The 26,591-nt window shown below is 37.7% G+C and overlaps 2 non-coding genes and 1 pseudogene across 2 annotated transcripts; 1 reads left to right on the top strand and 2 right to left on the bottom strand.

Annotated features, from left to right (window-relative positions):
• Positions 1-6,243: 6,243 nt before the first annotated feature.
• Positions 6,244-6,351, top strand: LOC112739825 (small nucleolar RNA R71). The gene has a single exon (XR_003170762.1). It is a non-coding gene; the product is annotated as a small nucleolar RNA R71 (small nucleolar RNA).
• A 3,920-nt stretch (positions 6,352-10,271) lies between these two features.
• LOC112738850 (U1 spliceosomal RNA) lies at positions 10,272-10,416 on the bottom strand (annotated as a pseudogene).
• Positions 10,417-14,180: 3,764 nt separating this feature from the next.
• Positions 14,181-14,341, bottom strand: LOC112738503 (U1 spliceosomal RNA). The gene has a single exon (XR_003169461.1). It is a non-coding gene; the product is annotated as a U1 spliceosomal RNA (small nuclear RNA).
• Positions 14,342-26,591: the final 12,250 nt, after the last annotated feature.

Raw genomic sequence — 26,591 nt, 5'->3', positions numbered from 1 at the left:
TCTTACTCCTTTCCATGGCTGGCTTTATGTAAGGACATCACCATTGTCAATGGCTACTTTTAATCCTCTCTGGAAAATGGTCTGATGCGCTGTCACTGCATGGCTAATCGTCTGGAGGCATCACCGTGGTCAATGGCTGCATCCTATCCTCTTGTGAAAATGGTCCAAATGCTCTGTCACAGCACGGCTAATCATCTGAGGTTCTCGATCATACTGGAATAAGATTCACCCTCCTTTTGCGTCTGTCACTACGCCCAGCACTCGCGAGTTTGAAGTTCGTCACAGTCATTCAATCCCAGAGTCCTACTCGGAATACCACAGATAAGGTTTAGACCTTCCGGACTCTCATGAATGCCGCCATCAATCTAGCTTATACCACGAAGATTCTGATTAAGAGATCCAAGAGATAATCATTCAATCGAAGGTAGAACGGAAGTGGTTGTCAGGCACGCGTTCATAGGGAATGATGATGATTGTCATATTCATCACATTCATGTTGAAGTGCGAATGAATATCTTAGAAGCGGAATAAGTTGAATTGAATAGAAAAACAGTAGTACTTTGCATTAATTCATGAGGAACAGCAGAGCTCCACACCTTAATCTATGGAGTGTAGAAACTCTACCGTTGAAAATACATAAGTGAACATAGGGTAAGCATGGCCGAGTGGCCAGCCTCCCATGGAGGTCTAGAAATCTAAAAATGATCAAAAGATTGATCCGAAGATGTCAAATACAATAGTAAAATGTCCTATTTATACTAAACTAGTTACTAGGGTTTACAGAAGTAAGTGATTGATGCATAAATCCACTTCCGGGGCCCACTTGGTGTGTGCTTGGGCTGAGCTTGAATGTTACACGTGCAGAGGCTCTTTCTGAAGTTGAACGCCAGGTTGTAACGTATTTCTGGCGTTCAACTCTGGTTTGTAACGTGTTTCTGGCGTTTAACTCCAGACAGCAGCGTAGAACTCGCGTTCAACGCCCTTTTACGTCGTTTAAAATCGGTCAAAGTATAGACTATTATACATTGCTGGAAAGCCCTGGACGTCTACTTTCCAACGCAATTGGAAGCGCGCCATTTTGAGTTTTGTAGCTCCAAAAAATCCACTTTGAGTGCAGGGAGGTCAGAATCCAACAGCATCAGCAATCCTTCTTCTACCTCTGAATCTGATTTTTGCTCAAGTCCCTCAATTTCGGCCAGAAAATACCTGAAATCACAGAAAAACACACAAACTCATAGTAAAGTCCAGAAATGTGAATTTAACATAAAAACTAAAGAAAACATCCCTAAAAGTAACTAGATTCTACTAAAAATATACTAAAAACAATGCCAAAAAGCGTATAAATTATCCGCTCATCACAACACCAAACTTAAATTGTTGCTTGTCCCCAAGCAACTAAAAATCAAGTAGGATAAAAAGAAGAGAATATACTATAAATTCCAAACTATCAATGAAACATAGCTCCAATCAGATGAGCGAGACTTGTAGCTTTTTGCCTCTTGAATAGTTTTGGCATCTCACTTTATCCATTGAAGTTCAGAATGATTGGCATCTATAGGAACTCAGAGTTCAGATAGTGTTATTGATTCTCCTAGTTCAGTATGATGATTCTTGAACACAGCTATTTTATGAATCTTGGCCGTGGCCCTAAGCACTTTGTTTTCCAGTATTACCACCGGATACATAAATGCCACAGACACATAACTGGGTGAACCTTTCAGATTGTGACTCAGCTTTGCTAAAGTCCCCAATTAGAGGTGTCCAGGGTTCTTAAGCACACTCTTCTTTTACTTTGGACCTTGACTTTAACCGCTCAGTCTCAAGTTTTCACTTGACACCTTCACGCCACAAGCACATGGTTAGGGACAGCTTGGTTTAGCCGCTTAGGCCAGGATTTTATTCCTTTAGGCCCTCCTATCCACTGATGCTCAAAGCCTTGGGATCCTTTTTATTTACCCTTGCCTTTTGGTTTTAAGGGTTATTGGCTTTTTTTCTCTTGCCTTTTGGTTTTAAGAGCTTTGGCTTTTTCTGCTTGCTTTTTCTTTTTCTTTCTATTTTTTTTTGCTATTTTTTTTCTGCAAGCTTTGTTCTTTGCTGCTTTTTCTTGCTTCAAGAATCATTTTTATGATTTTTCAGATTATCAAATAACATGTCTCCTTGTCATCATTCTTTCAAGAGCTAACATATTTAACATTCTTAAACAACAACTTCAAAAGACATATGCACTGTTCAAGCATTCATTCAGAAAACAAGAAGCATTGTCACCACATCAACATAATTAAACTAAGTTCAAGGATAAATTTGAAACTCATGTACTTCTTGTTCTTTTGAATTAAAACATTTTTCATTTAAGAGAGGTGATGGATTCATAGGACATTCATAACTTTAAGACAAAGTTACTAAATACTAATGATCATGTAATAAGACACAAACATGGATAATCACTTAACATAAAGAAAACGAAAAACAGAGAATGTAAGAACAAGGAATGAGTCCACCTTAGTGATGGTGGCGTTTCCTTCTTGAGGAACCAATGATGTCCTTGAGCTCTTCTATGTCTCTTCCTTGTCTTTGTTGCTCCTCCCTCATTGCTTTTTGATCTTCTCTAATTTCATGAAGGATGATGGAGTGCTCTTGATGTTCCACCCTTAATTGTCCCATGTTGGAACTTAATTCTCCTAGGGAGGTGTTGATTTGCTCCCAATAGTTTTGTGGAGGAAGATGCATTTGAGGCATCTCCGGGATCTCATGGTGATGAGCTTCATGCGTCTCTTGAGATCCATGAATGGGCTCTCTTGCTTGCTCCATCCTTTTTTTAGTGATGGGCTTTTCTTCCTCAATGGGAATGTCTCCTTCTATGAAAGCTTCAACTAAGTATCATAGATGGAAAATAAGATGAGGAAAAGCTAGCCTTGCTATGGGGGAGGACTTTTCGGCTATTTTGTAGAGTTCAAGGGAGATGACTTCATGAACTTCTACTTCCTCTCCAATCATGATGCTATGAATCATGATGGCCCGATCCACAGTAACTACAGATCGGTTGCTAGTGGGGATGATGGAATGTTGGATGAACTCTAACCATCCTCTAGCCACAGGCTTGAGGTCCAATCTTCTTAGTTGAACCGGCTTGCCTTTGGAGTCAATCTTCCATTGAGCTCCTTCCACACATATGTCCATGAGGACTTGGTCCAACCTTTGATTAAAGTTGACCCTTCTAGTGTAGGGGCGTGCATCTCCTTGCATTATAGGCAAGTTGAACGCCAACCTCACATTTTCCAGACTAAAATCTAAGTATTTCCCCCGAACCATTGTAATATAATTCTTTGGATTCAGGTTCTTACTTTGATCATGGTTCCTAGTGATCCATGCATTGGCATAGAACTCTTGAACCATTAGGATGCCGACTTGTTGGATGAGGTTTGTTAGAACTTCCCAACCTCTTCTTTGGATTTCATGTCGGATCTCCGGATACTCATTTCTCTTGAGCTTGAAAGGGACCTCGGGGATCACCTTCTTCTTGGCCACAACATCATAGAAGTGGTCTTGATGAGCTTTGGAGATGAATCTTTCCATCTCCCATGACTCGGAGGTGGAAGCTTTTGTCTTCCCTTTCCCTTTTCTATAGGATTCTCCGGTCTTGGGTGCTATCAATGGTAATGAAAAAACAAAAAGCTTATGCTTTTACCACACCAAACTTAGAATTTTGCTCGCCCTCGAGCAAGAGAAGAAAGAATAGATGAAGAAGAAAAAGAAAATATGGAGGAGAGGAGGGAAATGTGTATTCGGCCAAGAAGAGAAGAGAGGGTTGTGTGGTGTGAAAATGAGGAATAATGGAGGGCTATATATAGGGGAGGGGGGGTAAGGTTCGGCCATAAGGGTGGGTTTTGGGTAGGAAATTGATTTTGAATTTTGAAGGTAGGTGGAGTTTATGAGGTAGGTTTATGGGGGAAGAGTAGATGGATGTGAGTGGTGAAGTGGTGATAGGGAAGAGAGATTGAGGTGATTGGTGAAGAGTTTTGGGGAAGAGTGTTTATGAGATTGTGTGAAAGAGGGGTGAGAAGAAGTGAGTGGAGGTAGGTGGGGATCCTGTGGGGTCCACAGATCCTGAGGTGTTCAAGGATTTACAATCTTGCACCAAATTAGGCATGAAAAATGCCCTTGCACACAACTCTAGGCGTTCAGCGCCAGATTGGTGCTTGTTTTGGGCGTTGAACGCCCATTTATTGCCCATTTCTGGCGTTGAACGCCAGAACCATGCTTGTTCTGGGCGTTCAGCGCCAGCTCTTCTCCAGGGTGCAATTCTGGCGTTTAAACGCCCAGATGCTGCCCATTTTGGGCGTTCAGCGCCAGAACCATGCTCTGTTCTGGCGTTGAACGCCAGCCAGATGCTTCTTACTGGCGTTTAAACGCCAGTGAGATCCTCCTCCAGGGTGTGATTTTTCTTCTACTGTTTTTGATTCCGTTTTCAATTTTTATATTTATTTTGTGACTCCACATGATCATGAACCTGATAAAACATGAAAGAACAAGAAAAATAAAATTAGATAAATAAAAATTGGGTTGCCTCCCAACAAGCGCTTCTTTAATGTCAATAGCTTGACAGTGGGCTCTCATGGAGCCTCACAGATGTTCAGAGCATTGTTGAGACTTCCCAACACCAAACTTAGAGTTTGACTGTGGGGGCTCTGGTTGACTCTGTTTTGAGAGAAGCTTTTTATGCTTCCTCTCCATGTTTACAAAAGGATGACCTCGGGTTTTAAACACAAGGGAGTCCTCATTCAATTGAAGGACTAGTTCACCTCTGTCAACATCAATCACAGCTCTTGCTGTGGCTAGGAAGGGTCTTCCAAGGATGATGGATTCATCCTCATCCTTCCCAGTATCTAGGGCTATGAAATCAGCAGGGATGTAAAGGCCTTCAACCTTTACTAACACGTCCTCTACTTGTCCATAAGCCTGTTTTCTTGAATTGTCTGCCATCTCTAATGAGAATTTAGTAGCTTGCACCCCATAGATTCCCAGTTTCTCTATTACAGAGAGGGGCATGAGGTTTATCCCTGACCCAAGGTCACATAGAGCCTTCTCAAAGGTCATGGTGCCTATGGTACAAGGTATTAAGAACTTTCCAGGATCCTGTTTCTTCTGAAGCAATGTCAGTTGATCCAAATCACTTAGTTCATTGGTGAACAAGGGAGGTTCATCTTCCCAAGTCTCAATACCAAATAATTTGGCATTCAGCTTCATGATTGCACCAAGGTACTTGGTAACTTGCTCTTCAGTAACATCCTCATTCTCTTCAGAAGAGGAATACTCATTAGAGCTCATGAATGGCATAAGGAGGTTTAATGGAATCTCTATGGTCTCTAGTTGAGCCTCAGATACCTTTGGTTCCTCAAAGGGAAACTCCTTATTGATCACTGGACGTCCCAGGAGGTCTTCCTCCTTGGGATTCACGTCCTCTCCCTCCCTTACAGGTTCGGCCATGGTGATCAATTCAATGGCCTTGCACTCTCCTTTTGGATTTTCTTCTGTATTGCTTGGGAGAGTACTAGGAGGGATTTCAGTGACTCTTTTACTCAGCTGGCCCACTTGTGCTTCCAAATTTTTAATGGAGGACCTTGTTTCATTCATGAAACTCACAGTGGCCTTAGATAGATCAGAGACTAAGTTTGCTAAATTAGAAGTATTTTGTTCAGAGTTCTCTGTCTGTTGCTGAGTGGATGATGGAAAAGGTTTACTACTGTTAAACCTATTTCTTCCACCATTATTAAAGCCTGGTTGAGGCTTTTGATCCTTCCATGAGAGATTTGGGTGATTTCTCCATGAGGGATTATAGGTGTTTCCATATGGTTCACCCATGTAATTCACCTCTACTATTGCAGGGTTCTCAGGATCATAAGCTTCTTCTTCAGAAGATGCCTCTTGAGTACTGTTGGATGCAGCTTGCATTCCATTCAGACTCTGAGAAATCATATTGACTTGCTGAGTCAATATTTTATTCTGAGTCAATATGGCATTTAGAGTATCAATTTCAAGAACTCCCTTCTTCTGAGGCATCCCATTACTCACAGGATTCCTCTCAGAAGTGTACATGAACTGGTTATTAACAACCATGTCAATGAGTTCTTGAGCTTCTGCAGGCATTTTCTTTAGGTGAATGGATCCACCTGCAGAAGTATCCAATGACATCTTAGCTAATTCAGACAGACCATCATAGAATATATCCAGGATGGTCCATTCTGAAAGCATATCAGAAGGACACTTTTTGGTCAGTTGCTTGTATCTCTCCCAAGCTTCATAGAGGGATTCACCTTCTTTCTGTTTGAAGGTTTGAACATCCACTCTAAGCTTACTAAGCTTTTGAGGAGGAAAGAACTTGGCTAAGAAAGCCGTGACCAGCTTATCCCAAGAGTTCAGGCTATCTTTGGGTTGAGAGTCCAACCATACTCTAGCTTTGTCTCTTACAGCAAAAGGGAAAAGCATGAGCCTGTAGACTTCAGGATCTACTCCATTAGTCTTAACAGTATCACAAATCTGCAAGAATTCAGTTAAGAACTGAAAAGGATCTTCAGATGGAAGTCCATGAAACTTGCAGTTTTGCTGCATCAGAGAAACTAATTGAGGTTTCAGCTCAAAATTGTTTGCTCCAATGGTAGGGATGGAGATGCTTCTTCCATGTAAATTGGAATTAGGTGCAGTAAAGTCACCAAGCATCCTCCTTGCATTATTATTATTTTCGGCTGCCATCTCCTCTTCCTGTTCGAAAATTTCTGAAAGGTGCTTGCTGGATTGTTGTAATTTAGCTTCTCTTAGTTTTCTCTTCAGAGTCCTTTCAGGTTCTGGACCTGCTTCAACAAGAATATTCTTGTCCTTGCTCCTGCTCATATGAAAAAGAGGGAACAGAAAAATAATAATAATAGGGATCCTTTTTACCTAAGTATAGAGGTCCCTGTGTGAGTAGAAGAAAAGAAGAGTAATGTAAAGAAAGAAACACAAGGGTGAGGAGAGCAGAGATATGAGATGAAGAGAAGTGTTAGTAGATGAATAAATAAATAGAAGGAGATGAGAGAGAAAGAGAATTTTTCGAAAATTATTTTTGAAAAAAGAGTTAGTGATTTTCGAAAATTAAAATCAAAATTAAAATAATTAGTTAATTAAAAAGAATTTTTGAAAAAGAGGGAGATATTTTCGAAAATTAGAGAGAGAGAGTTAGTTAGGTAGTTTTGAAAAAAGATAAGAAACAAACAAAAAGTTAGTTAGTTAGTTGAAACAAATTTGAAAATCAATTTTGAAAAGATAAGAAGATAAGTTGTTAGAAAAGATATTTTAAAATCAAATTTTTGAAAAAGATATGATTTTGAAAAGGATAAGATAAAAAGATACTTTTGAAAAGATATGATTGAAATTAGTTTTGAAAAAGATTTGATTTTTGAAAAAGATTTTGAAAAAGATAAGATTTTTAAATTGAAAATTTGATTTGACTCATAAGAAATAACTAAATTTTAAAAATTTTTTAAAAAGTCAACTCAAATTTTCGAAATTTTAAGAGAGAAAAAGGGAAAGATATTTTTTTTATTTTTGAATTTTTAATGATGAGAGAGAAAAACATGAAAATGATGCAATGCATGAAAATTTTGGATCAAAACAATGAATGCATGCAAGAATGCTATGAATGTCAAGATGAACACCAAGAATACTATGAAGATCATGATGAACATCAAGAACATATTTTTGAAAAATTTTTAATGCAAAGAAAACATGTAAGATACCAAACTTAGAAATTTTTTATGTTTAGACTCTATGGATGCAAAAATGCACATGTAAAACATGAAAAGATGCAAAACAAAAAAAAAACATCAAGATCAAACAAGAAGATTTATCAAGAACAACTTGAAGATCATGAAGAACACCATGAATGCATGATTTTTTTCGAAAAAATGCAAGATGAACATGCAATTGACACCAAACTTAAAAATTGACTCAAGACTCAAACAAGAAACACAAAATATATTTTTTTTTTATTTTTATGATTTTATGATTTTTTTTTGGGTTTTTCGAAAATTAATGTGAAAAAGAAAAATAAGGATTCCAAAATTTTTAATATGAATTCCAGGAATCTTGTACTCTTAGTCTAAAGCTCCAATCTGAGGGTTAGGCATGGCTTAATAGCCAGCCAAGCTTTAGTATGTAACTCAAACATGCCACAGCTGACATTCCAATTAACTTGCCCCTATGCTGATGGTTTGAAGCCCCTATCCAAAAGAATTAGACATGGCTTTATAGCCAGCCAGGCTTCAACATGCTTCATGAAACTCTAGAATTCATTCTTAAAAATTCTGAAGAAAAATATATTTTTGAAAACATTTATTTTAAAATTTTTTTTCTTTTTTTCGAAAACAAAGGAGAAAATTTTTTTTTGAAAGATTTTTATGAAAAGAAAACGAAAAGAAAGTTACCTAATCTGAGCAACAAGATGAACCGTCAGTTGTCCAAACTCGAACAATCCTCGGCAACGGCGCCAAAAACTTGGTGCACGAAATTGTGATCTCAGGCAACGGCGTCAAAAACTCTGTACGCACGTCTTAATAAATTGTTTTTCATTCACAACTTCGATACAACTAACCAGCAAGTGCACTGGGTCGTCCAAGTAATAAAACCTTACGTGAGTAAGGGTCGATCCCACGGAGATTGTTGGTATGAAGCAAGCTACGGTCATCTTGTAAATCTCAGTCAGGCGGATAATAATTGATTATGGAGTTTTCGAAAATACTAATAAATAAACAGAAAATAAAGATAGAGATACTTATGTATATCATTGGTGAGAATTTCAGATAAGTGTATGGAGATGCGTTCGTCCCTCTGAACTTCTGCTTTCCTGCTGTCTTCATCCAATCAATCTTACTCCTTTCCATGGCTAGCTTTATGTAAGGACATCACCATTGTCAATGACTACTTTTAATCCTCTCTGGAAAATGGTCCGATGCGCTATCACTGCATGGCTAATCGTCTGGAGGCATCACCGTGGTCAATGGCTGCATCCTATCCTCTTGTGAAAATGGTCCAAATGCTCTGTCACAGCACGGCTAATCATCTGAGGTTCTCGATCATACTGGAATAGGATTCACCCTCCTTTTGCGTCTGTCACTACGCCCAGCACTCGCGAGTTTGAAGTTCGTCACAGTCATTCAATCCCAGAGTCCTACTCGGAATACCACAAACAAGGTTTAGACTTTTTAGACTCTCATGAATGCCGCCATCAATCTAGCTTATACCACGAAGATTCTGATTAAGAGATCCAAGAGATAATCATTCAATCGAAGGTAGAATGGAAGTGGTTGTCAGGCACGCGTTCATAGGGAATGATGATGATTGTCACGTTCATCACATTCATGTTGAAGTGCGAATGAATATCTTTGAAGCGGAATAAGTTGAATTGAATAGAAAAACAGTAGTACTTTGCATTAATTCATGAGGAACAGCAGAGCTCCACACCTTAATCTATGGAGTGTAGAAACTCTACCGTTGAAAATACATAAGTGAACATAGGATAAGCATGGCCGAGTGGCCAGCCTCCCATGGAGGTCTAGAGATCTAAAAATGATCAAAAGATTGATCCGAAGATGTCAAATACAATAGTAAAAAGTCCTATTTATACTAAACTAGTTACTAGGGTTTACAGAAGTAAGTGATTGATGCATAAATCCACTTCCGGGGCCCACTTGGTGTGTGCTTGGGCTGAGATTGAATGTTACACGTGCAGAGGCTCTTTCTGGAGTTGAACGCCAGGTTGTAACGTATTTCTGGCGTTCAACTCTGGTTTGTGACGTGTTTCTGGCGTTTAACTCGAGATAGCAGCATAGAACTGGCGTTCAACGCCCTTTTACGTCATCTAAACTCGGTCAAAGTATGAACTATTATATATTGCTGGAAAGCCCTGGATGTCTACTTTTCAACGCAATTGGAAGCGCGCCATTTTGAGTTTTGTAGCTCTAGAAAATCCACTTTGAGTGCAGGGAGGTCAGAATCCAACAGCATCAGCAGTCCTTCTTCTACCTCTGAATCTGATTTTTGCTCAAGTCCCTCAATTTCAGCCAGAAAATACCTGAAATCACAGAAAAACACACAAACTCATAGTAAAGTCCAGAAATGTGAATTTAACATAAAAACTAAAGAAAATATCCCTAAAAGTAACTAGATTCTACTAAAAACATACTAAAAACAATGCCAAAAAGTGTATAAATTATCCGCTCATCAGTCTTACACCACGTGAATGCAGGCCTCCACTACCACAAATTATGACATAGGCTCAACCACTTGGGTAGACCTTAGGACAACAACCCTCCCAAGTGCAATGGAGGTCGCTACCCTAGACCATGGACCTTTTTTATCACCCATCGACCCCGTCCAGGTAAGTATGTTGTAATTATCGTCATGCCTTTCATTTTATATGGCATTGCAACATTCTTAGAGGCATATTTCTCTGATGTGGTACATCAGTACAGTGCGTCTTCTTTCCATCCATAAGCAAAAGAGCAGGAGAAATTTCAAACAAAAAGGGATCAGATACACATGTAAGAAAAAGAAAAAGAAAAGAAAGTAACAAAAGAAGAAAAAACCAACAAAAAAACTAGAGAAAACCTGACAAGGCTGAAGAACAAAGTAAATTATGGGTGTAAGAATAAAAGTAACAATAAACCAGAAGATATAGAAAGAGAAACAATCAAGACTTGAAAAGTTAGATCTTAATTGATAATGTATTGCAGTGATGAGGAAGCAACTTTGAAACAACTTTAGAGGGCAGCCATAAATGAAAAAAAGTTCCAACGAAAGTTAGCATAAAAACAAGGCCTAGCAAAAGGAAGAAAACTGTTTCTAGTCAGGTTAGTGTTGCTAAACCCGTAGCAGTTATCTCTCTTTTTTTTTTTGTATTTTGGAAAGCAGAGGAGAGTGTGTTATATAAATGAGTATGTGTGAGAGTATTTTGTTTTGCTTGTGATTGTAGCTGGAGAATTGGTATTTGTTATATTTTGTAAGCACTTTGCTTGTTTTCTTTCCAATAGAGTTGAGAGTTTTGAACCAATTGAGAAAACAAATGCCATTCAACAACTAATTTAGAGTTTCCGTAGCAATCAAATCTCCAAAATTAGTATAATTTACCATAATTCCAAGAAGGTGAAACCATAAACTCTATAGACAAATTTCAAACTTTTTTATGATTAAAATATCAATATTTGTATTGTTCTATGTACAAAAATAGTTCATGTACTCTTTAGAAAATGTAATGCAAAAGAAATTCGATTTTATCATAGTTTTTTCAACCCTCTAGTTTAAGGTATTAATAAATTAGAGGTCTAGTAATTTTACGGTGCAAATTTTGTTTCCATATTTATGGTGGATGACTTAAAGTTGGGATATTGTTAGTTGGGTTAGTCCGTCTGAATTAAAAATTTAGTTTAAAAATGAGTTGAATCAGGAGATATCATGCATGAAAAAAATGGATTATTTTATTTTTTGTTATTCTAATTTGTGGTCTGTTTGGAATTATAGGAATCAGAGAATGTTTAAGAATAATATTATCACATAGGAGGGTGTTTGGAAACAAATAAAAATTATTATAAATAAACCTATGGTATGTTGAGAATAAGAAAAAGAAAAATTGTTAGTGCACAAATAGAACCTAAAGGACGTGAAAAAGAATGGATTTGGTGGTATTATATAATTATAATCCAAATTTTAATGATTTTTTTGCAGGCAGATACTTAATAACAAAAAGTGGAGAATTGATATGCTTCGTGGGGGATGTCATACAAGAAAAGATAAAAGGGGATGCTGTTTTGAAAGGAATAATTAGGGTAAAATACTTATATAAACTAAAAGCAACTCAAATTTATGTGAATCATCCAAAACAAAAAACATTATGTGAATGTCTTCATGCATATAACTATGTAAATCGAATCAATGTGTATCGAATTACATGGAGAACTACATTTAAACATAAATCGAATTCATATAATTCAAATTAGCTGTTGTGATACTAAATCGAATCTAGTTGATTCGATTTACTATTACACAGCACATATATAATAGCTTATTCGATTTACTACCTGTACATATTATTGACATTTACTACTTTTAAGTTAATTGTTATTAACTTTAAAACATAAATATTAATAAGGAAATACTCCCATTTGAATCCAAATAAAATATTAAAAAATAAAACGAATAAGAATAGAAATTTAACTTTTGTGTTTTAGTTCAAATTCCAGAAAATCTACATTTTTATAAATTTAAAATGGAATAATAAACGATTTCTAAAAATTTATTAAAAATCATCATTTGATTCATTAGCATCTAAAGGATCATTATCGGGACTTTTGATGTTGAAAAAATTAATATAAAGTATAGCCCTCCAAGGTAGCATAGGAGTTAAAACTTGAATTTTTTCAGAGTCAGAAGTAACAGATAGTTATGCATTATAATACGACTAACTATATATATTTATACAATATATAATTTGAGAAATGATATATTTAAAGTTTTAATTACATATTGTATAAATATAGTTGGTCATTTTAATTTGTATAACTATCTGTTACTTTTGACTCTGAAAAAATTCAAGTTTTAACTCCTATGCCATCTTGGAGGGCTGTACCTTATATTAACTTTTTCACATCAAAAGTCCCAATAATGATCCTTTAGATGCTAATGAGTCAAATGATAATTTTTAATAAATGTTTAGAAATCGTTTATTATTCCGTTTTATATTTATAAGTTTATAAAAATGTAGATTTTTAGAATTTGAACTAAAACACAAAAGTTGAATTTCTGTTCTTATTCGTTTTAATTTTTTTGATATTTTATTTGGATTCAAATGGGAGTATTTTCTTATTGACATTTATGTTTTAAAGTTAATATAGAATAAATAAATAATTAACTTAAAAGTAGTAAATGTCATATCAATAATCTGTATAGGTAGTAAATCGAATTAAGCTGATTCGATTTACTATATAGATGCTGTGCAGTAGTAAATCGAATCAAGCTGATTCGATTTACTATATATGTACTGTGCATTAGTAAATCAAATCAACTAGATTCGATTTATGTTTAAATATAATACTCCATGTAATTCGATATACATTAATTCGATTTATTACTAAAATTGAATTCAGTAAATTTGATTTACATAGATATATGTATGAAGATATTCACATAATATTTTTTGTTTTGGGTGATTCACTTAAATGTGGGTTGCTTTTGGTTTATATAAATGTTTTACTCGAATAATTATGATAATCCAATTTCTTTTAGAAGAAATGAATTTGTAAGAACAGGAGATAAAAATAGTGTTAGAAAATAGATGTGTGGTTGAGTGGATTAAGGGTAAGAATGAGACTGATTGGGAGCAAAGATTCTCGAGGAATAAAGTGATATCTAATAAGAGATGTTCAAGAACTTGACTTTGGAATATAAAACAATGAAGGAATTCAAAATGAAAAGACAATGGAAGCTTATGGCTGATAGCAATTCGGCCAAATGGGTGTAATGAATCTTGTAGCAACAACAATTATAGAGTTCGGCAATGATTTTGAGCATGAGAAGAAACTTATTATCGGCATTGAATTATGGAGTCTAAAGTTGTTATTTGTTATTGTTATTATTGTGCAATTTCTGTGAAACTTTTGTGATGTTTTAGTTGTACTGTTGGATCTTAGTTCATCTTTGATGGCAATGTCGAAGGAGACGGATTGAAAATCCGTGTAAACTTTTACTCTCCCTTGTAGGTCAAGTGGCAAACTAACGATCTAAAAAAAATACATAATCCCTAGAGCCTCAGGTATAAAGAAATATTAATAAGTTAATTATCATTGAGTTTGTACTTGCCAATTGCCATTGCTGATGGTGACAATCTCTTGAAATAAAATAAAACCCATTAAACTATTTAATTGTATGCGATATGTTGAAATACTTTAGGAGTCCAATGGAAAAATAAATTGAAATCACTATCGGTAACTATAAACCTATTAACTCCTCCATGAAAAGAAAAAATGTTATTTCATTGAATGCAAAAAATTGAAATCCAAAAAACTGACAAATTTAATGTAAGAAACAATTTTGTCATTCACCATACTAAATAATTAAATTCAGCTTAGATAGGGACTAAATAATTAAACTCAGTTTAGATAGGGACTGCGCGAACGCAAGTCCCCACTACCACAAATTATGACGTAGGTTCCACCACTTGGGTAGACCTTAGGTTAGTACCTTTCCAAAGTGCAATGAAAGTCACCAACCTAGGTCATAGGTCTTCTTGTTCACCCATTGGCCCCGTCCAGGTAAGTATCCTTAAATTGTTATAGTGTCTCGCTTTTTATAGCATCTTGTAAACTTCTCACACTCCTCTTCACTCGATGTGGGACTTCAATGCCAGACATATTGCCTCTTACCTTATGTTCTCGATGTGGGACTTGAATATTTCATTTAATGAAATCAATAAATATCTGGTTATTAGTCTCTAATTGAAGTAATTTTTAGTAATAGAATGTGAAAAACAAAAATTCACATTCCAAGAATGATAACATATTCAGAAGCTAGAAGACAAGAGGAACAAATTACAAAAACGAAATAGCTGAAGAATGAAGAGAACCATTTTTTATCAAAACTTATCAAATGATACCATACTTATTATTTTAGATGTTCATATTTGTACCAGGAGAAAAAGAATTAAAATACGTTGAGTCTTGCATATTTGTACCAGGAGAAAAAGAATTAAAATACGCTGAGTCTTGCATTGATCAAATCAAATACTTAAAAAGTATATATATTAAAATTAATTATTAAAAATAATCACTAAAAAATAGTAACCAATCTATCTTTGCATAACAATTTTCTATCAGCTTAAGTTGGGTTGAAAAATATTATGATATAAAATATAATTATTTATCTATCTTATTTTATTGATTTAAATTTAAAAAAAAAATAGTATCATGAAACAGTTATTAGCTACTAATAAGAACTTTATTGTTGGTGTAACTAGCTAAGAACATTGCTCTGAAATATGTTTTCCAATGCTCTCCGTGATGACACGGTTGGCGACAATTTTACTCTCCAACATGTTTATCCCTTGGTCCTTTGCCATGCTAGAGATGTCTCCGCGGCCCACAAGACCTACGGAGACATTGGTGGCTGCGGCAGACTACATGACAGAAGCCAAGCCACCCTTTTGGGTTTGTCCTGATGCTTGGTTTTCCGTTGCTTGCATGAGTGCCACGTCTTGCGGCATGATTGGTTCGGATGCCAAGTCTCCTGAGATGTTGAAAATGTCACTGTACTTGATCGGATATTTGTGCTCTTATCCTTCTTCTTGTCGTCTCCGAGGTGTTTGTTGTTTTCTTTGCTCATGCACTCACATACAACGTACTTATTATCATCTCATGCACGTATGCATTCTCATATACAATTTATGATAATCAAATACATGCACTTTCTTTATGATCACCATAGTTCACATGCCTTCACTTCTATCCACATGCATGCAATTGTCACTCTTACCCCTGCACATATACATGCATTGGTCATTCTTATCATTTACAGTTTTTCAACTTTTCATGCATTGATCATCATACTTTTTCAACTTTTCATGCATAAGTCATTCATATATGTGTCCTACAATAACATAACCAAAGCCACCACCCATTCCATCTTATCCCTATCACTTCACTTCCTTACACATTTTGTCCTTAGCCTTCCTATATGCACACCACATGATCTTCACTCTTAATCCCCACCATACAATCCACCAGCCTACCTCATTATAAATACAAGTCATTTCCATTCACTTATCACTCAGTCCTACTCCTTACTATCTTTTACACACCCGTAACCCTTTCTTTCCATTTGCTTTCATCCTTTTTGCTTGGGGACAAGCAAATCCTTTAAGTTTGGTATTGTAGGTACCATCATTTTTCACATAATGGCCTCTAAGCATGCATCATTTTCATCCAAGAAAAGAAAAGGAAAGGTACAAGCTGTTCCTGAATATGATAAGGGAAGGTTCCGATCCAAGTTCCATGAAAATCAATTATGGGATTAGATGGTTAATTATAGAGTGATCCCGGAAGTGTAATTCCAATTTAAGGCTGATGAACACAAACAGATTCTGGGAGAAATAAAGAGAAGAAAGTGAAACATCCTATGCCACCCACACAGGAAAGTAGAACTTGCACTAGTGCAAGAGTTTTATGCCAATGCAGCCTTGGAAGAAAACAAAGAGCCTTTTTACATGAGCTATGTAAGAGGGCGAACCATTGATTTCATCCTCGATAATATTCAGAGAGTATTTTCGCCTTAAAGCTCCTTTTTCCTCCTCTAAGATGTCGTACGAAGTAAGACTAAGTACCTACGCAGGGTACAGTGATGTCCTTTGGGACATTTGCATACAAGGTACTGAGTGGAAGCTTGATGCTAATGGGAATTCAAACCAATTAAGAAAAAGTGACCTCACTCTAGTGGCAAGGGGATGGTTCAAATTCATTCGAAGATCGATCATCCCCTCATCCAATAATTTTGAGGTCACTGTTGAAAGAGCCATACTCTACCATTCAATAATGACAGGGGAGGAGGTAAGGGTGGAGGATACAATCTCTAAGAACATTCACAAGATGGCTAACAGTGTTCACCACAACTCAAGGCTTGGTTTTCCAAGCCTTATTAAGCACCTCTGTGAAAATGCTTGGGTGAACATTGATAATGAAGGTACTCTGGTACCTATAGACAATCCTATCATAACAGCAAGTATGGCAAGGGCAAAGAAAGTGGTGGTCAATGTCTATGATCATACTCCATGGCCTCAGAGTATCAATATGATATTGAAAGAAATGAGGAAAGAATATCCATAAATGAAGGTTTAGAGAAGTATTATGAGATCTCGAACATTCAAAAGATCCTTGAATAAAAAAAGCAAAAGAAAAAACGAGAGAAAGAAAAGAAAAAATCCAAAGCAACAAGGGATCAAAAAGGCTTAAAAAGTAGTAAGAGTCTAAGCACCAATGCTTAGGAGATTATTTGGGCCAATTGGCTCAGGATTATAGATTGAAAATCCATTGTCAAGAGTCACCTTAAAACAAAACATTTAGAAGTCCAAAGAGGCTTTGGGCATCGATGTATGAGAAAAGAAAACTCTAGTTATATGCTTGTGGTGCAACTGTGTCATGGAATTGCTTGGGTGATTAAATCCGAGGGGTGTTTTATCACCCGATAACTTGGACTAACTAGCCCGAAATTATTGATTGAAAGCCCACAATCAAGAGTTACCTTGAGATGAAGCACTTAGAATTAACACTTTAACACCTCTCCCAGTTAAGAATAGAAAGAAAAAGACTTCAATGATCAATTAAGCTCAAAAGGAAGCTCATAATATTAACCGAATTTAAGTTTATGGAAATTCTGGACTCAAAGACTTCAAGGTCCTATTAGATAGAATGAGACTGTTTATTATCAAGAAAATTATTGAAGAACCCCACTGTAAGTTGTTAAATTGGACAAGAGCACCCCAAGAGCATTCCTCCTTTACTAAGCTCAATTCTTTTCTTTTCCTTTGCTTGAGGATAAGCAAAAACTCAAGTTTAGTGTTGTGATGCATGAGCATCTTTTAGTAGTTTTCTTAGTTAATTATCTTAATGAAGTTAGTGATTTCTCTCTAAATCTATTGGGTTTTAGTCAAGATACTTTGAGTGCTTCGTTATCATGTTTTATAGGAGATTATTGAAGATTTCTGAAAACTCAGAGAGGAAGCTAAGTCAGAGAGAAAAGCAAGCAGAGACATAGCGTACCACTTTCTCACACGCCACCTACATGCCCAAGCAAAGGAAGCACTCCCAAAGACAACCAAGCTCGAAGGCATGCCACGCCCTGGCATGCCCATGCACGCCCACTTCCCTTGGTGCAATGGCATGCCACGCCCTCCAATGGCATGTACACTTCGGGTCAAAGTCCAAGGGCACCAAAGGAAGCTCCTATCGAATGCATGCCACAACTCTAAATGCCCATGCACGCCTCCATCCCCTCACTAAGGGCGTGCCACGTCCACCAATGACATGTGCATGCCGGACCAAGCTACAGGGGCCAAATTCAAGCACCCATTGAAGGCATTCCACGCCACTACATGCCCTCACATGCCCTCCTCTACCTTACCAAGTAACCTTCGAAGGTGTGTCATTCCTTGCCACGCCCTCCACATGTCAACCTCTCCATGCATTGTATAACACCCCAGATTTTTAAAAATAAAATAATTAGTTATTTATAAGTTATTATATTATATTAAGATTTTACTTTTTAAAAAATTATTTTTGTTTACAAAAATAATAAAATAAAAATGTATGATTATTAAAGTTTAATTTAATTATCACTTATTCTATTAGTTTAAATTATTTATTAAAAATTATTTTAATAGATAAAATTTAAATTAATTTTTATAAATGTTATATTCTTATTATTATTATTATTGCTATTATTATTATCATTATCATACTATTATCATTATTATTGTTATTACTATTATTATATTATCATTGTCATTAATATTATCATTATTATATTTTCATTATTATATAATTATCTAATTTTATTTTATTATCACTACTATATTATATTATTATTTATTTTTCTTTTACTTTTGGCCGAAGCCTCAAGGGACCAAGGAGAAGAATGAAATAACTTAACTTGCATACTTATGTACATATATAATTCATACACATGTTTCTTGGTACATATATAACCAAATGACACCTAATCTTCTTTATTGATTAATTATCATCATCAACATCTTATCTTCTCTCATAAACCACCGAAACCAAAACCAAACAAGAGAGAAAGCCCGTGAGAGAGAAAAGGAATGCCTCCAAAAGAACCGTAACCTTCAAACTTCGATTGCTTGAGATCCGTAACTCTAATAAAAAATCTAATCCAAAAAAAGTGCTTGTAAAATTTGGTTAATTAATTCATAAAATAAAATATATTCTCAAAAGTGAGAAATGAGGTTTTTATCGTTTAATATGGTAGAAAAATTCAAAATGAGAATTTCGACACCAATTTTAAAGAAAACGGCCCAAAATTGAATCGAATGGGCCAAACAAGGTCAACTGGACCCGTGTTGGGCCCTTGGTTCAGCCCAATGCCCCACTTAATGAAGGGCACAGCCCTTCTTCTTCCCCCATTCTAAACACACACGCTGAAAACACTTCGGGGAGGAAGGAAGAACATGAACCCTTGTTCCTATTTCACTTCCAACTTCCATTGTTGATAATTTTTGATCCGGAGTTCCGATTGACGCACCGTTTGCGGCCACGCAACCGTGGTGTCGAGCTCTACAAAACCCATATAAGAAATCTTGAGGTAAGTTACATCTTGTTCTTCGAATTCCCAGCGCTTGCTTTCGAGTTCCTTGGACAAAAATGTTAAAATTTGTGAGCTCCTTGTGTTATAGGATCAAATTAGCTTGAGGAGAAGGCTTGTTCTTGCTTCCTTGATCCTTGGGCTGGTAAGTGCCTCAAACCCTAGTGAAAAATTTTGAGTTTTATGATTTTGAGTTTGAGTTATTGTGTTTTGGTGTGATATTGTGGCTTAGGCTTTGTATATATGTATGTTAGAGCTTGATTGGTGGTTTTGGCAAGCCTTGGAGTGGAGCTTGTACTTGGAAATCTGTTGGTAGAATTTGAAAACCTTAGAAGTTGAGTTTGAGGGTATTCCGGGTAGAACGGGAATCAGCCAAGGTATGGTTTCGGTTTTTTGTATCTAGAATGTAATGTGGTGTGAAAACGTAGGCTAGTGACCCTAGGATAGGGATTTGGAATGTTGATGTAGTTGTTGGATAATTTGAATTGAGTAAAATATGTATGAATGATGGTTGAATTGATGGTGATTGGTTGTATTGGTTGTTGAAACATGTAATGATGTATGCAACATGGATTAAGATTTTGGATTATTGATAGAGTTGAAACTCTTGTTGATGGGCATGAATTGATCTATGATATTGATATGTGAGTATACATACAGATATGTGGTGATTGATGAATTATGAATATTTGTTTGGAGGTTGATATGTGAAATGTTGATTATAAGGTGAAACTTGTTAAATTGAAGTTTGTTTAAATATGGTGAAATTGGTGGATTGTTGATTGGAAAAGATTTGGGAATGATTGATGTCAGAATGGATGAGTTTTGAGTTGATTTTTATATGGAATTGGTAAATGTATGTTTAAAAATTGGGAGTTTATAAGTTTTGGTAAAATTGGGATTTTGATGAACTTCAACGGATCATATCTTGAGCTTTTGTTTTCAAAATTTGAAAATTTTTATATCAATGAAAAGATAATCTCATAAGCTTTAAAATGGTTTAAATTTGGTTGAAATCTGAATTTTGTGGAAGGAGATATGATCTTTGGAAGTTTGGGCCAAAAATATGAATTCTGCAACTTCTGCAGAATTTGTGATTTCTGGTTTGTGTGCGAACGCACAGCCCTGTGCGCACGCACACCCGGTGAGAATTTGATCCTATGCACACGCACAGCTTTGTGCGTACGCACACATAGAGACAGGGCTGCTGGTGGCAGCGCCAGCACGCCCTGTGCGCACGCAAAACCAACAAAGGATTGCGAGCTGTGCGTACGCACAAGCCTGTGCGCACGGACACGTTTGGAATGACGCACTGGTGGCAGTGCTAGCACATGTTGTGTGCGCGCCCCCACCCTAAAGATTTTGGTTTCTGTGCGTACGCACACGTCTAAAAATATTTTAAATGTGAAATTCCTGGTCAGATTTTAAATGTGAAATGCCTGGTCAGATTTTAAATGCTTTGTTTGATTCTGGAGCATCGCATTCATTCATTGCATTTGAGAAAGCTAGTGAGTTAGGATTAAAGATTGAGGTTTTGGGCTATGATCTGAAAGTGTACAGTGCCACCCATGAAGCTATGATAATTAGGTTAGGATGTCCACAAGTTTCCTCTAGGGTCAAAGAGCGTGATTTCGTTCAAAACTTGATCTGTTTGCCGATGGCTGGTCTCGATCTTATCTTTGGGTTGGATTGGTTGTTTGAGAATCGTGTTTTGTTGAACTATTTTGAGAAGTCGTTACATTTCATGCCGGAAGGGTCAGAAGGACCAGTTGTGGTAAATGGTTGTTACTTGAACTATGTGGTAGTGATTTGTTCAGGGCAGAAATGTCAAGGTGTTATGTTGTTAGCCGCAAGTGTGTCGGGTGAGGAGCAGAGCCTAGAACAGATCCCAGTTGTTTGTGAATTTTCTGAGGTGTTTTCTGATGATATTGAGGAATTCCCTCCTAGCCGAGAGGTTGAGTTTGCAATTGAGTTGGTGCCAGGAACAGGGCCAATCTCGATTGCCCCTTACAGAATGTCACCTTTGGAAATGGTTGAGCTTAAGACTCAGTTGGAAGATTTGATGAGCAAGCGCTTTATTCGCCCTAGTGTTTCTTCGTGGGGAGCGCCGGTGTTATTGGTGAAGAAGAAGGATAGAAGTATGCGGCTTTGTGTGGATTACAGACAATTGAACAAGGTCACAAAAAAGAACAAGTACCCACTACCAATGATTGACGATCTCATGGATCAGCTACAAGAAGCTGGAGTTTTCTCCAAGATTGAGTTGCGATCCGGTTATCACCAGATTAGGGTGAGAGATGAGGATATCCCTAAGACCGCTTTCAGGACTCGTTATGATCACTACGAGTACACTGTAATGTCTTTTGGGTTGACAAATGCTCCTGCAGTGTTTATGGACTATATAAACAGAATCTTCCGCCCATTCTTGGATAAGTTTGTTGTCGTCTTCATTGACAACATACTAATTTATTCTAAGACCGAAGAAGAGCATGCCAAGCACTTGCAAACCGTGTTACAAATTCTGAAGGAGAGGAAATTGTATGCCAAGTTGTCTAAATACAAATTTTGGAAGAGTGAGGTAAAGTTTCTAGGTCACTTAGTGAGTAAACAGGGGATAGCAGTAGATCCTGCCAAGGTGGAAGCAGTGATGGAGTGGAATCGATCGACCTCAGTTACAGAGATAAGAAGTTTTTTGGGCTTAGCTGGATACTATAGGAGGTTCATTAAAGGCTTCTCGCAAATAGCATTGCCGTTGACCAAGTTGACCCGCAAGGACGCGCCATTTGTTTGGACTTCTGAGTGCGAGGAAAGCTTTTAAGTGTTGAAGCAAAAGTTGACTACCGCGCTTGTGTTGGTGTTACCCAAGCCGAATGAACCATTTGAGGTGTATTGTGATGCCTCACTAAAGGGTTTAGGGTGCGTGCTGATGCAACACCGGAATGTGGTGGTGTATGCCTCACGGCAGTTGAGACCTCATGAAATTAACTACCCAACGCATGACCTGGAACTCGCTGCGGTTGTGTTTGCCTTAAAGGTGTGGAGACATTACCTCTATGGAGTTAAGCTCCGAGTTTTCTCTGATCATAAGAGCTTGAAATACCTCTTTGATCAGAAAGAGATTAATATACGGCAGAGGAGGTGGATGGAGTTACTAAAGGACTATGACTTTGAGTTAAATGACCATCCGGGGAAAGCGAACGTTGTGGCAGATGCGTTAAGTCGGAAGTCGCTGTATGCTTCTTGGATGATGCTTTGGGAGGACGAATTGCTTAAAGCATTTGAGAATCTGAAGGTTGGAGTTCAAGAAGTGTTTGGAACTCTATGTCTGAGTCGGTTACAAATCTCAAGTAATTTTAAATCCGAACTCTTGAAGGCTCATCAAAACGATGACGTGTTACCGAAAGCATTGCCGGCCATTGAGCAAGAAAAGCAGTGGAGAGTGTCTGAGGATCAAGATGGATTGTGGAGGTTCAAGGGTAGGATCATTGTGCCGGATGTGGGAACTTTGCGGCAAGATATATTGAAGGGAGCGCACAAAAGCGGATTTTCGATCCACCCTGCGAGTACCAAGATGTATAATGATCTAAAGGCTATGTTCTGGTGGCTTGGTATGAAGAATGATGTGGCAGAATATGTCTCAAAGTGCCTAACGTGTCAAAAGGTGAAGATTGAACATCAAAAATCTTCCGGGACGTTGCAACCTTTGGAGATTCCGTAATGAAAGTGGGAGAACATTGCGATGGATTTTGTGTCGGGATTACTGAGAACTAGAACCAGTTTCGATGCTGTCTGGGTGGTTGTGGACCAGCTAACAAAGTCGGCTCACTTTCTACCCATTCAGATGAACTGTACTCTTGAGGAGTTGGCGCGTTTGTACATAAAGGAGATTGTGAGACTTCATGGTGTGCCTACGACTATAGTTTTTGACAGAGATCCCTATTTCACTTCGAGGTTCTGGGGTGCGTTTCAGAAAACTTTTGGAACCCGTTTGAACTTAAGTACAACTTACCATCCCAAACAGATGGTCAATCTGAGAGGACAATCCAAACCCTAGAGGACATGTTGAGGGCTTGTGTTTTGGACCAGCCGGCGAGCTGGGATCGGTACATGCCGCTAGTGAAGTTTGCGTACAATAATAGCTACCATGCAAGCATCAGGATGGCTCCGTATAAGGCTCTGTATGGGAGGAAGTGCCAATCTCCGCTATGTTGGTATGAAGCTAGGGAGAAGAGTCTTTTAGGGCCTGAGATGATAGCTGAAACTACGGAACAAGTTAAGAAAATCAGAGACAGAATGCTCACTGCTCAAAACCGTCAGAAGAGTTACGCCGATCAGAGGCGGAAGTCCTTAGAGTTTGAGGAAGGAGACCATGCTTTCCTTAAGGTTACTCCAACAATAGGAGTAGGTAGAGCGATTAAGACAAGGAAGCTAAACCATCAATACATCGGTCTGTTTCAAATTCTGGAGAGGGTTAGATCGGTGGCATATCGGATGGCTCTATCACCTCATCTTTCGAACCTGCACGACGTATTTCACGTGTCGTAGCTTCGGAAGTATACTCCTGATGCTAGCCATGTGTTAGAACCGGAATCGGTTAAGCTAAAGGAGGACTTGACTCTGCCGGTGACTCCGGTCAGGATCGATGACACAAGTATTAAGAAGTTGCGTGGAAAAGAGGTTTCATTAGTGAAAGTGGCATGGAGTCGAGCCGGTGTTGAGGAGCACACCTGGGAGCTTGAGTCAGAGATGCGAGCATACTACCCACACCTGTTCTCAGATAAATAAATTCGAATTTTGTGGGCAAAATTCCCATTTAGGTGGGTAGAATGTAAAACTTAGTTAATTAATAGCTAATTAACCCATAAAATAAAATATATTCTCGAAAGTGAGAAATGAGGTTTTATGGTTTAATGTGGTAGAGAAATTCGAAACGAGAATTTCGACACCAATTTTAAAGAAAACGGCCCAAGATTGGGTCGAATAGGTCAAACCGGGCCAACCGGATCCGTGTTGGGCCCTTGGTTCAGACCAATGCCCCACTTAATGAAGGGCACAGCCCTTCTTCTCCCCCCATTCTAAACACACACGCTGAAAACACTTGGGGGAGGAAGGAAGAACATGAACCCTTGTTCCTATTTCACTTCCAACTTCCATTGTTGATAACTTTTGATCCGGAGCTCCGATTGACCCACCGTTTGTAGTCACGTGACCGTGGAGTCGAGCTCTACAAAACCCATACAAGCAATCTTGAGGTAAGTCACAGCATGTTCTTCGAATTCCCAGCCCTTGATTTCGAGTTCCTTGGGCAAAAATGTTGAAATTTGTGAGCCCCTTGTGTTATAAGATCAAATTAGCTTGAGGACAAGGCTTGTTCTTGCTCCCTTGATCCTTGGGCTGGTAAGTACCTCAAACCATAGTGGAAATTCTAAGTTTTATGGTTTTGGGTTTGAGTTATTGTGTTTTGGTGTGATATTGTGGCTTAGGATTTGTATATATGTATGTTAGAGCTTGATTGGTGGTTTTGGCAAGCCTTGGAGTGGAGCTTGTGCTTGGAAATTTGTTGGTGGAGTTTGGAAACCTTGGAAGTTGAGTTTGAGGGTATTCTGGGTGGAACGGAAATCGGCCATGGTATTTCTGTATCTAGAATGTAATGTGGTGTGAAAACGTAAGCTAGTGACCCTAGGATAGGGATTTGGAATGTTGATGTAGTTGTTGGATAATTTGAATTGAGTAAAATATATATGAGTGATGGTTGAATTGATGGTGATTGGTTGTATTGGTTGTTGAAATATGTAATGATGTATGCAATGTGGATTAAGATGTTGGATTGTTGATAGAGTTGAGACTCTTGTTGATGGGCATGAATTGATCTATGATATTGATATGTGAGTATACATACAGATATGTGGTGATTGATGAAATATGGATATTTGTTTGGAGGTTGATATGTGAAATGTTGATTATGAGGTGAAACGTGTTAAATTGAAATTTGGTTAAATATGGTGAAATTGGTGGATTGTTGATTGGAAAAGATTTGGGAATGATTGATGTCGGAATGGATGAGTTTTGGGTTGATTTTTATATGAAATTGGTAAATGTATGTTTTAAAATGGGGAGTTTATAAGTTTTGGTAAAATTGGGATTTTGATGAACTTCAACGGAACATATCTTGAGCTTTGTTTTCGACATTTGATGATTTTTATATCAATGAAAAGATAATCTCATAAGCTTTAAAGTGGTTTAAATTTGGTTGAAATCTGACTTTTGTGGAAGGAGATATGATCGTTGGAAGTTCGGGCCAAAAATCTGAATTCTGCAACTTTTTCAGAATTTGTGATTTCTGGTTTGTGTGCGGACGCACAGCCCTGTGCCACGCACACTCGGCGAGAATTTGGTCCTGTGCACATGCACAGCCTTGTGCGTACGCACACACAGAGACAGGGCTGCTGGTGGCAGCGCCAGTACGCCCTGTGCACACACGAAACCAACGAAGGATTGCGAGCTGTGTGTACGCACAAGCCTGTGCGCACGCACACGTTTGGAATGACGCACTGGTGGCAGCGCTAGCACACGTTGTGTGCGCGCCCCCACCCTAAAGATTTTGCTTTCTGTGCATACACATGCGTCCTAGTTCTTTTCTAAATCTTTGTTTTCAAGTTCTTCACATTCCCAACAAGCTCGTAACCTTCCGGAATATTATTTCACACTTATAAACCCCTAATTTCATTTCGTAAATCTTAATTTGATCTTAAATGCCTAGTGATTGAGAGAGAGCTTGGAAAGGGGTAACTTGTAGAGGAAGAAAAGGGATGTAATGATGAGTATGATGTATAATGATGGTGTGAGTGGTTGGGAAGGATGGTGGAGCGCTAAATATGATTTGAGCTGAAAGGGCTGAGTATGGAATTATGATTGGTAAGATGGAATGGCTGAGATAAATATTAATGTATGGCTGTGATTATTGCATATATGCTGAATTGTTGATTATTATGACTGTTTCACTCCACCTATCTGAGATACAAGTTTTCCCTGGATGAAAGCAGTGGCTAGCCACCACGTGCTCCAGGTGGAAACTCGATACTCTATTGACCCTATGTCGCAAGTGTGGCCGGACACTGTGAAAGTTCCGGATGAGCTCGCCCCTGTGAATATACACCAATGAGGGTGTTGGATATAAATTATAATTATGTTTGTGGATAACT

The sequence above is a fragment of the Arachis hypogaea genome, chromosome 13, assembly GCF_003086295.3.
Source record: "Arachis hypogaea cultivar Tifrunner chromosome 13, arahy.Tifrunner.gnm2.J5K5, whole genome shotgun sequence".
Classification (NCBI taxonomy): domain Eukaryota; kingdom Viridiplantae; phylum Streptophyta; class Magnoliopsida; order Fabales; family Fabaceae; genus Arachis; species Arachis hypogaea.
This window is presented reverse-complemented; position numbering and strand designations above follow the sequence as displayed.